The 12,425-nt window shown below is 36.3% G+C and overlaps 1 protein-coding gene across 1 annotated transcript in view; it reads left to right on the top strand.

Annotated features, from left to right (window-relative positions):
- Positions 1 to 12,425, top strand: part of ctbp2l (C-terminal binding protein 2, like) — a 144,295-nt gene that overhangs the window by 930 nt on the left and 130,940 nt on the right. The gene's annotated exons all lie outside the window — the stretch shown is intronic.

Consider the following 12,425-nt stretch of genomic DNA (forward strand, 5'->3'; position numbering starts at 1 on the left):
CACACACACAGACATTCCTCCTTCCTGCTCAGCTTTGGCATTGATATAATTCTGTAAACACACTAGTCCAGTCACTTATCCTTGAATCTATTCATAGCAGATCTGGGTTGTAGCCACAAGCGCAATTCTAATAATTTGTCTTACTTTGACAAATTAATTTCCCCTCCAGCTGGCTCAGATATCACCACTGTTATCATTTCAGCTTGTTTGCTTGCACTTAGGAAGGTTGTTTAAATAGAATTGTGTTAGAATAGAGTGGATATAGAGAGGTTTTGCTTTGCTTGAATCAATCAATCAATCGTTTAATAACAGATTTTAAACAAACAGAACAGGAATCAACAATAATATCAAGTCAATGGGAAAACATATAATACAACTGTGGTCTGGAGACGAAACTATTCCAAAACGCGCAAATACATTGTCCGAACCAACAGGTCCAGTGTCGGCCATCTTTCAGTCTCTGTTGTTGTACTCCTCAGCATTTTATCCAGCTGTTATCTCTTCCTTTGAAGTGGAGTAGGGACTGATATGGATTCTTTAGGGCTGATGCCGATTCCGATTTTTTTCCCATCAGCCTTAGCGATGACAGATACGGACTGCCGATTTTCTTGAGCCGATGCTACTTTTGCTCCCTCAATTTACAACATAAAAATTACACAATGATGATAACAAATGGTACGAGTCTCAATTTTTTTTTTTAAAAAAGGAACATTTATTGAAATTAACAAAGGTGAGGTAGAACGACAACAAGTAATTAATATTTATCAAATATCATAAACAAGTGATTTAGAACAATAACAAGTAAAAAATATTTAACAAATATTAAAAACTGGTGATGTAGAACAATAACAAGTAAAAAATATTTAACAAATATAAAAAAACAGGTGATGTAGAACAATAACAAAATATTTCTGTTCGCTGTAAATAATGCGGATCAGCAAACACAGCAGCCCGCATCGGCCAATACCGATACACGTAAAAAACGCAAATCGGTCTGTCACTAGTGTGCACTATGCTATGTTACGTAAGACATTCTGATTGACAGAGTTGCAACATTTGGTTTATCTCACATCCAGTAGGAAGTGATAAAGACATACACACATTTTATCTATAGTTTATAAGCCTGTGTAACATTGGTTTTACATATAGAATCATATATAAGCAATTAGTTATTACAGCTAAATAAAGATGAAGATTACTGCTTATTAAAGAAATACCAGTTATGTACAATATTATTGATTGATCAATTATGAATATACATCATTGAGGGTTCTAAGGTGCGTGTTTATTTGATTTATTTGCTATGTATATGAGTTGTTTAATCTGTATTTAAGTATCAGTAGTAGGAGAGAAGGCAGACCTTTTATTTGTTAATCTTTTAGATTTTTGCTCCCTAGGCCATGAGTTTGACACGTGTCTTAAAGAAACAATAAATAACTAATATTTCACATTAACAATTGCAAATTTGAACTCTGGAGGAAGGGGAAAAAAAGCCAAATCTGATGACAGACTCCTCTGTGAAATAATACATGCCTTTATGCTTCTTAATGCTCATCTTAAGTAGGAAAAAAAAAATCCCCATTTCTCCCAGGACTCTACCTAATTATTCAGAGATGTCTGAGGGCTGTGGGGGAGGGAGCTGAGAAAGGTTGGCTACTAGGTGGACTTCGTGCATCTCGTAGAACGCAGCCAGAAGTCTTTGATACCTGTCAGCTACATCTCCTTGATCCAAATTAACATTACTCTCAGAGCTCCGTGCATCATTACGGTGGAGAAAACCGTCCAGATCACAAGGTTTCTATGATAATGAGGAGAGCACGACAAGGTAAACTGCTGCCCCGAGGCGTGGATTCAAAGGTGACACATATTTACTTTACAAGGCTTTCTTAAAGGAGTCCATATTTAATTTTCAACAGGGCGACCCCGTCATAGTTCAACATCCAATTAACGACATAAAAGAAGTGGAACTCTGTGTAAAATGGAAAAAAAAATGGGATTCTCCTCCTGGTGTGAAAACAGGAGAGTTTGATCATTAACATTCTCTAACCGCTCATGTATGGCATTTTTTTTTAATGCGAGACAGGAATGCAAAAACCAGTAGAAGTTCATGCATTTAATTACGTACAGTCAACAGACACATCCCCAGTCACAGACCAGAGCAGAAGCCAGAGATGTTTTCTCTCACTTCTGCACGTTTTTATAAAAAACATTCCTCTGAAAACTGCATTCTAAATTAAAAAAAAAAAGCCATCAGCACAGAAACCAAACTGCGTGGATGGTATCTGCAACATGTGTAGAATTTTCCGTGTGTTTGTTTTGGCTTGTTTGTTTTTTTTTGCAGAAGTTTCATCAGATGCTCAGATGTCTAATCTTTAATTTATCAGACTTGTTTTTAAGGTAAAAAGAGTGGAAAACAGACCACGGAAGGTGGTTGAACACAGACATGAACATTGAAGAACAGTCATATGGAGACAGGGTCATCTATAAGGGCGAATAAAGGGGAGAGCTTTTTGGGGCCCATCCATAAAATCAGCAAAATGATGGTCCATTGTTCTATGAATCTGTGATAACCACATGTATTTATTTATTTATCTGAATAATATCCACTGTTATCCAAAAAGTTTATTATTATTTGCTCCATAATATATAGCCATCTTAAAAATGTAAATCCTTGTTTTAATCAGAAATAAAATGGGTTAAGAGTGACTAAAAATGGTAGGAAAGGTGGTGAAATGGGATTTTAAAAACCACAGAAATTAAAGTTAAAAGTTGCAAGTTAGAGTGGCGGACAAAAAAAGTGGTAAAAAGGGTTCAAAGTGTCAATGTTGGGTTTAATTAGCAAAAATAAACATGAAATATGGTTAATTGAGGTTAAAAGTGGTCAACATATCGGTCAACATATGGAACATTAGGTGGTAAATGTGGTGGAAAGGGTTTAAAAGTGCCAAAAATATCTTGAAAGTGGATAAAAATGTGCAGAAAAGGAATTTGATTGAGAAGTGGCAGAAATGGGAGTAATGGAGCAAAAATGCATTAAAAGGTGAAAAAATCTGGTTTGTGTAGTTGCAGAAAAAGGGTAACAATAAGCAAAAATGGGTTAAAATTGTAAAGCATATACAGTATATTTAGTTTCTTGAAGGCATCTCACAACCATAAATGGGGTCCTGACCTTAAGGTTGAGAACCCCTGGTCTAATTAAGCCATCAATAATAAAGGTTAGATATCCCCTCCTTAGATTAAGTTACAATTAATACATTTGATAGATTTCTAAAGGACCCCCTAAAAGTAGAGTAGGGGGATGCCATATGATGGATTAACCTCAGAATTATTCAAATGCTTGCAAAGGTATAAGTTATTTAACAATCATTTTATATCCCATATTATATATTTGGGATCAATAATGAAATATGGCATCATGTGGCACAGAGTTAAAGTTTTTGGTTTCCATGCCCAGAGTCGTGAGTTCCACTCCTGATAGATTGTGAGATCTAATTTTTTTGCACAGTCTTTGTTTTTCTTCTTAATATTGGGTACCGCAAATGTCCCTTTACTTCCAATTACTAAAGTCTGTTTTTCTAACTGCTGCTTTTCGCTGACCTGCTGCTGCTGCTGCTGCTGCGGTTCCTTCTCCAAATGATAGAAGCCCTGATTTATTTTTTATTACTTTATTACTTACTCCGGTAATGAAGTTGGGACTGTTATGTTTCTCTCATTACCTTTTCATTAAAGATATGACTGGAAAATGGAGTTGCCATGGTGATGGCTCTATGAAGTCTCAAAGCTGTACCCGGAGCTGCATTGTTTACTCTTTTTTTTGCCAAGACCGCTCTCTTCAACATGGGAAACAAAGACTCCCTTTTTCGCCTCTGCTGCTCTTTCCTTATTTTCTTTTCTTTTTTCTTTTATGGATCAAACAATGGCCCGGATGCAAATAGAACATTATTCGACTGCTTCTGCTTGTTAATGCCGAGCGCTTCCATTAGCTTTGCTAGTTGCTGCTAAAATGATAAATGAAGCCGCCTGCTGTAGAGTGGGGGTACCATAGTTGAGCAGGCTTGTGCTGTAATTTACAACCAAGACTTTAAGTAAGAGTCATTTCATTTTGTCTGAATGACAGATGGGCTTAATGTTGTTCAGCTTGAGCATTAGCATTGTTTTTTTTGTTGTTGTCTGGAATCTCTCTGGCGGAGATTCCAGCAAGTTCATTTGTGCTTCAAGTGTCATTGACTTGCAAATTATTAAGTGAAGTCAAGGACACATCAAAGCGATCAGCAGACGCCTCTGAAAAAGACTGGCAGTTGACAGTCAAAACATGTCAGGAGATTAAAGTAAATTTCTTGAAAAAAAAAAGTTGTCTGAATAAATGAAACCATAACATATTATTTAAAAAGAAGATAAAACAAACTTGCTGGAATTATTACGCGGAAGTGAAGGACGCATCAAAGCAATCAGCAGACGCCTCTGAGGAAGACTGTCTGAATAAATGAAACCCTAACATATGCATTTTATTTGTCACACACACTTTTTTTTCCCAAACTTGTTTTCCCACAGTTGTGCCAAAGTGGGCTTCCGCCTGAACATTTTTTTTTTGTTCCTTTTTTGCAACAACATGTCTATCTTTGGCCTAATGTTTATTTTCACCAAACTTGCTGCAGTTGATGTCCATACATTAGTTCAATTATTTCTGCTTTTGTAGCCTTCCCTACTGAGAATTGGTTTTATATTTGATGTGAATCTCTAGGTTTTCTTGGGCGTATTACAGATTTCTGTACTTAAAACATAAATTATTGTCAGTCAGTATCATATGTTTCCAAAATTTCACATCACCTGTAACCACTAAGGGTCCTACTTCAATCTGAACAAAAATGATCCATGTAGGTAATGTAGAAGCTTAGAAAAAACGTTATTTGGTATGGGTAGGTGATTTTCAGAGAAAAGTTGGTGGGGCTTAACAGGTTAAAGTAAAAATAAAAACCATCTAACCATTGCCCAGGAGCAAGGTAAATGAAACAGGGCAAAGACTGCACTCACCACCTACGTCTCCTTATTTATCAGCCGCATTTTCCGAACCATTAGCCCCGTCACTGCTTCCTGTACTTTTCCTGTCGACTGGATGGCTTCACCCTCAGTACTGTGATTAGTTCAAGCAGGATGCCGCTCATCGATTTCCCTCCACGGGGTGTTAGTTAACCCCTCTACCAGCTTTTAATTGCCTCTTATGCCTGTTAAAGCAAAAAAAAAAAAAAAAATGAAATTAAAAAAAAAAAAAAAAACAGTGATTGAATTTCATTTAAGTGCTCTTGAGCTTGTTGAAAAAAACAAATACAAAGAAAACAAGCAATCTCATTTCACTTTTTTTTCTTTAATTTGTAAGATTCTATCTTCTCTATCAAGGAATGTACATGTTTTTGCTTGAATCAAAGAAAACACGTCTAATTGAATGTGTTCCCTGCTGGCAGCAATTACCGTCACGCAGTGAGGTACAGACAGGGATAGAAAACAGATGAAAAGAGAGGAATGTGCCGAGTATTTCTCCTCCTGTCTGTCATTCTCCTGCACCAGCAGAAAGTACAACATTATCACCCCCTGTATGATTGACAGAGACATGATAGCGGCGGTATACAGAAGTATAGCTTCATGTATGAGCTTTTGAAAACAATAAATCAAGAATCTAATGGAAACACATGCTATACTCCAACCCTCATTTGAATTGAATTATACCTCCGGGTCGTTCACCATTCACTGTTCATGTCATGAAAATGCCTTTAGATATCATTTAAAAACAGACTAAAAGAATCTCCTTTGCCTCCAACTCTTTTATTGCTGTGTAAATACAACTAAAACATGTGAGGATTTATTCAAGTATAATTAAGTCAAACATCCACACAACTTACAGATCTTATTGATGTAGGAAACATTTACAGTAAGTAATGAAATGGCCCATTCTTGTGAAAAACTAGAAATAACATTTGCAGACTTCCACCTTTGAGTAAATATAAAATGAGATAAAGTGAATATAAAACACCCATCGTGACATACACGTTGTGAATTATAGCTGTAAGGCCGCCCTAAAATACATTTAGGAAACAAACACATTCAAATAAAATTGGAAAAGAAAATGCAAACTGGTCAACGATTGTTTGACGCTAAAAGATTAATGCTTAACACAAAAAAAAAAAAGGTATTTATTCGAATCAATAGTAAGCTGTACGAGGGAAACTCAGTCCATGACACGAGAATTAATTTAAAGCGGAATTAAGCATTTACAAGATCAAGGAATTATTTAATTTTGAATTAAAATCGGAATAAACCAGCCACCTAATCAGAATGAAGTGTTTAATAGGTCAGTTTAAAGAGGATTTAACATTTATTCTGAATCAAATGGGAATTAAAGCTCATGTAAAACATGGCCAGGTCATTTTCTATATCGCCAAAATAGAAAACTTCATATATCTTGAATCTCAATATATTGCCCAGCCCTACGAACACTTTTCGTTCTGCGCAAGGGTGCAAAAATGGGGTTGTAATGTTGGGGGGGGGCGTGTTCACACCAGAACCCCTCAGGCTGCACTCAAAAAATGGAACACTTGGACACACATACACACACATGCGCGCGCTAAGTCTGTTTTTGTTCTTTCTCACTCATTACATCCTCAATTATCAACTCAGGAGAAAAACTCATTACATTTGATAGTCGACACCAAAGCTGCTGTTTTTCATTTTGACACGAGAGCAAAAAAAGTCCATTCGCCAAGATTCCGATCTCCTAATACCATTAGCTAACTGTGGGAGAGTAAATAATCACCCTAAAATTACAACAGAGGTGTAATATGATTTATGTGTATTCACTTTTATGCTCCCTGAATTAACAACAACACCTAATGATTTTCTACATTTTCACCATCAGCTTTCAAACAGCTTTAAATTATTACTTCTGAGGTGATTTCATTTTTTTGACGCAGCATGACCCCCCCACCCCCCACCCCCCACCCCACAGAGACTGTATCTGATTTCATTATTAGTCTACGTTTGAGTGACTACAGTGCAAAAGTTAATTTTACTAAGACCTTTGTTCATGTTGAAACTTTGCCTTTTGGTTTAATGAAAGACTAGCTACGCATTTGTCTTACTTGAAGTAGGTTATGTCTTAACATTATAGCTAATAATAATGGATTATTATGACTCAAAAATATTTAACTCTAGTCTGGTATGCTTAAGTCTAGGACTTAAAATGAGTTAAAAACACCTGAAATAAAAAAGAATGCTACCAAAAAACACGCTTCCTTTCAGTAGAAAAATACTACTTTCAAGCTTCAAAACCTTATTATGAGACACAAAATTTGTACAATGCAAGTGAAATATAACTTAGAATGAGTTATTAAAACTTTTAAGATCTCTCAGTCTCCAGTCATGCAAATCTTAGAAATAAGAAAAACTTATTTTTAGATCATATCTTCCATGCACACACAACAACAAAACAATGCTCTGATTATGTTCTTATTTCGCAGAATAGCACAAAATGGTCCCAAATGTTGTTTTCCTTGGTCACCACCAGTTAATCACAAGAACAAAACACAGACATTTTAGTCCATTTTAGTGACAGGAATCCAGCTGACATCCATGCACTGCCTCCCATCAAGTAAGTGATGCTAGAAAGTAGACAATAAATACCACTTGTTTCCTTTTTTCCCTACATTTAGTCTCTTTTTGTTCCACATTATTGCCTATTTTCACTATTGTTTTTCACATTTTGTTCATTAAAGCTACCCTTTGCCATGACATACTACCTGCTTCCTCTTTATTTGCCCATGTTTTAGCCACTCTTGACTGCTTTTGGCCCATTTTAGTCACTTATCAATCTTTTCTTGCCATATTTTTGCCACTTTTGGACCATTTTTGGCCACCTGTTAACATGTCTACCTCCTCTTGCTTGTCAAAAAACCGTAGCGGACCGGACCGGCCCACTTTTGGTCGACGACTCACCGGGTATACCCATCCCTACTGCTCGCAGTTGTGGAGATAAGCTATAACTGTAGCCGCGGTTGCATATGCCCTTCCAACATTTTAGTTACACTTCACATTCAAACGGAGCAGTGTGGTCAAGTGATGTCTAGGTTGGAGTGGGATTTTAACTAGCAAACCATCAGTGATGATATCATTAACTTGAGTTTGATGCTTGACATTAGTTTTTTGCTCTGTGATTCAATATTTGGTGTCGAATCTCATTTAAATTTGTGCAAGCTTGTATTATTTCCTTAAAAGTAGTTTGAGTCATAGATTACAGTAATGCTAAGGAATGTGATTTCCTTGCAAAATGTTGATTATGTGCATTACTTAGACAAACGTACAGATAAGATGGCATGTATGTATGTATGTATGCATGTATGTATGAACACGCTGATGCTCAATGATGTGCATGGGGTGAGTTTTTAAGTGCGTTAGTTCAAGCACACGTGCACTTAGTGAGGTTAGGTTTAGCTGTTGTGAACATTTCACAGTGATTAGGTGTAACCAGGGTTGTTGCTTTGTGACTGTAATGTGTGGGTTGGCAGTTGGGGATAAAAAAAAAAAAAAAAAAAACTTGAGACAATGCTCCACTTCATGAGCTGCACACTGTACACAAGCCCTCCCACACACACTTTGTTAAGCCTTGGCACTTCAGCCTCCCTGAGCCCATTGACTCCCACTGGAAGCTCTTCTCTGTGCTGAATATAAGGGGAGAGAGCATTTTTTTATTTTTTTTTTTCTAATACATCCGTATCCATTCCCATTTAAAACGTCCCCTTCCCCCCGCCCCTTTCCTGCTCAGCAAACTGCAGCCAATACAATTTAATCCCATTTGGTAAACAACTTAAATTCATCCAATTTCACAGATTACAACAAGTTGTGGCTTCTGCTAAAATTTGAGCTTGATTTTTGAGTTATTTTTTTTTAATACACTTGCAGTTTTGTGTCTTCCACAAGCGAGGCTGATGCCATTCTCAGCTCCTTCTTGCAGCTTGTGTTGTTTCTATAACAACCATACATCATTATTCTTTACAAAAAACCTATATATATGTGCAGCTCATGGGACGCAGGCCTTGGCATTTTCCTTGAATTGTAAAAATTTTAATTACAAACATGTTCTGACAACGTTTTTCAATCGAACTGGGAGGAAAAATAGAAAAAGAAGAGCAAATAATCCACACTTTTCCTATTCTGATCCGCACAGAGTGGATCTGTGCGTTTGTGAGGTGACACTTCTATTTCCAGACAATATAATTGCATCATTTTTTTTTTTTTTTTTTTGCTGTCAAGTAACTGCAGCAGCTTTTGGAGCCTCTGAGGGTTGTTTGCTCAGCAGGAAATTAGAATCATTGTAACTTCACAATCCATGACAGAAATAAACGTAAGGAGGAGAGAAAAAGACTGAGAATGCTCTGACATCAGGGTTTGGTGCATCATCTTATGAAAAAAAACAGTGATGGTTTAAATATACTGACTGCATTAGTCGGCACCGTTCCAACTGGGCTCACAGTTGTCTCTGTGGAAAGCAGCTAAAGTTATTAATGGTGCAATAACAGGCGGCAAGCCTGGGCATCCAATCTTCCATTCTTTGTCAGATCGTGTAATGATTTTCCAGGAAAGGAAGGAAAGCTGCTACTTCCTGATGCTCAGTTGTTTCACAGAGCGACAGAAGAAAACTTAACACTCCAAATATGAATACTCGTATAGTTGGCCTCCACCAAACCTCCAAAGGTGTGCTGTAACATCTGGACCCAGAATTTACAGTCAGCAGGGGCATGGTTTCACCTCTCATCATAGAAAACTAAAAACAAAATGGTGGTAAAATATAGTAAATGTTGACTTTTGGAGAAGCTTAGGTCACATGTGTCAAACTCAAGGCCCGGGGGCCAAATCCGGCCCTTTAGACCAGGGGTCCTCAACTGGTCTCGCCCTCGGACCCACATTTTGCCACGGTCATTAAATTGTGACCCTTTTTTTTTTTTTTTTTTTATTCAATCAACAAAATTTAGTTTTTCAAAAATAGCTGTTGAAAACACAGACATATGTCATTTTTATTTAAACATAAATCTATATAATTTCCTGTGCAACATGCATTTCACGACAAGTCCAACATGAGAGACATTTATTTATTTATTTATTTTTGACCAGCTGTCTGTGACTCACCCAGTACAGGTCTCCCAACAGTTGAGAATTGCTGCTTTAGACCATCCAATTCGAGAAAATCAGAGAAAATAAAGACAGAAATAAATAAATAAATAAATATTAAATTATAATACATAAATTACCAAATAATTCAGTTGTCGATATCTCAGCTTTTCTAAATACACACATTTAATGAAACTCCACAATATTTGGAGGATGGTAATTTTTCCATGCTTTTATGAAAAAATCACAAATTGTTCAAAGAACAAAATTTTTCCTTGAAATTATTTCACATAATTTCCCCAAATTCAACAAAAATTGTAACAAAATCAATGACATTTAAAAGAGAAAACCCTGCAGGGACTGATATCTGTCACCTATTCCCTTATATACTTTATGTATGATTTACACGCCGTGTAAGTGTATTCAATACGTTCACTTTCTCACATCTAGTTCAAATAAAATGCATAGACAACTTTTTATCAGGAAATTTCCTTTGATCTCTTGACATGTTTCGACTGTCAACTGCCAGTCTTCCTCAGAGGCATCTGCTGATCGCTTTCAGGTGTCCTTGACTTCCGCATAATAATTCAGAAGTCAAGGACGCTTGAAGACAAAAACAAGTTGCTGGAATTATTACGCGGAAGTCAAGGACACATCAAAGCGATCAAAGATCAAAGTAAATTTTCTAAAAAAAAGTTGTCAGAATAAATGAAACCTGAACATACTATTCAAAAAGAGCTTGCTGGAATTACTATGCAAGTAAAATGTAGTATAAATAACAGTCACTTTGTGCACTAATCCTGGCTACTCTGTATTTGTAACACAGTACCTACAGCAAAAAAAAAAAAAAGCACAATAAAAAAACGAATTTTCGACCAAGAAAGTCTTTGAAGTCTGACTTACGTGATTCATACCTGCAGGAAGAGAAGTGAAGTAAGTCAGACAACTTATGGTTCACTTCACACTGTCATGACTTATTGAGGGGATTAACTATAAAACATATTCAGCATGCTGTATCCTAAAAGGGAATAAATCACAGTCGCATTATTTTGACGTATGGAACCGAAAAGTGAAGGAAAAGGAGAAATCGATGAAGTTTGTTCCTCGTAGGATTTTTAAGCTTTTAGATGAGAAAGTTCTGCAGGTTGTGTTTTTATTTAAAACCAAAGAGCGTCCTTTGATTTAAATGTTTAAAAAAAAAAAAAAAAAAAAAAAAAGCAGCTTCGAGTTTTTCTGAGAAGGTCAAGTGGGAGAATAAATGGTTGCACTGTAAATCGCTTACTGTTAGTTTTGCATCTAATCAGAATACACACACACACACAAAATCAAAGGCAAACATTTGCAATGCTGAGTGTGAATCAATACACCCCCTCTTCTCTATCCCCCCCCCTTTTTTGTTGTTGTTGTTGTTGTTGCTACTGGCGTTTATATTGATTCCACGGCGTAAGCCTGCAGAGTTATCACAAAACAAATTGCACTGGCTTGAATTTGACGATCCCTTTACGAGGAGAGCTCCATTGATTTCTGGATGGTGGCTCTGCTCGGCTCTTTTACAGCAGAAGAAACACCACGCGCACATTGTTTTAATAGTCTTGCTTTATTGCCTCTTTCCATGGCAGTGGCAGCTTGTGCAGCACGGAGTCAGAATATGAGGCTAGAAACTGTTGATGGAAGGTTTATCTAGAGTGTGTCCCCCCCCATATTTCTGCAGAAAAACTGCACCGGGATGTGACTTTAGCAGAAGATACGATGAGTCAGCGAAATCAGTCCATTTGAGGCCTGAATCAGTACGAGTTGCCACAATGTGACATCACAGACTTCAGGGATACTGATGCCAACTCTCAGTCAACTCTTAAGTCTGTCTCACTGCTGAACACTATGTGGATTTTAATGTACTTTTACTATATCTGGAGTTGGAGTTCATATTTTGTTTGGAAATGGTTTAATTCTGTACCATAAATCATTTTAATGACTAAAGAAAGCAAAAATAATTCATTGTATTGGGGTTTTTTTTTTTTTTACCAGTTGCTCAAGTTTTCAAGCTTTTTAATGCAGGAGAATTTATTCAATTCAATTTCTTTTTTAAAAGAATCCTTTGAATTTATCATTTGATAAAATCTTCATATTATGTCATGTTTTTATTTTTATTTTCACATGTATTATTGTTTACAAATATATTTTAAAATCAAATAATAAAAATACTGAAAAATGTGATATAATGATATTCATAGTACTACTAATAATATTTATACTACTATTATATAATATTATTA

This window comes from Gouania willdenowi, chromosome 19, assembly GCF_900634775.1.
Source record: "Gouania willdenowi chromosome 19, fGouWil2.1, whole genome shotgun sequence".
In the NCBI taxonomy this organism is placed as follows: domain Eukaryota; kingdom Metazoa; phylum Chordata; class Actinopteri; order Blenniiformes; family Gobiesocidae; genus Gouania; species Gouania willdenowi.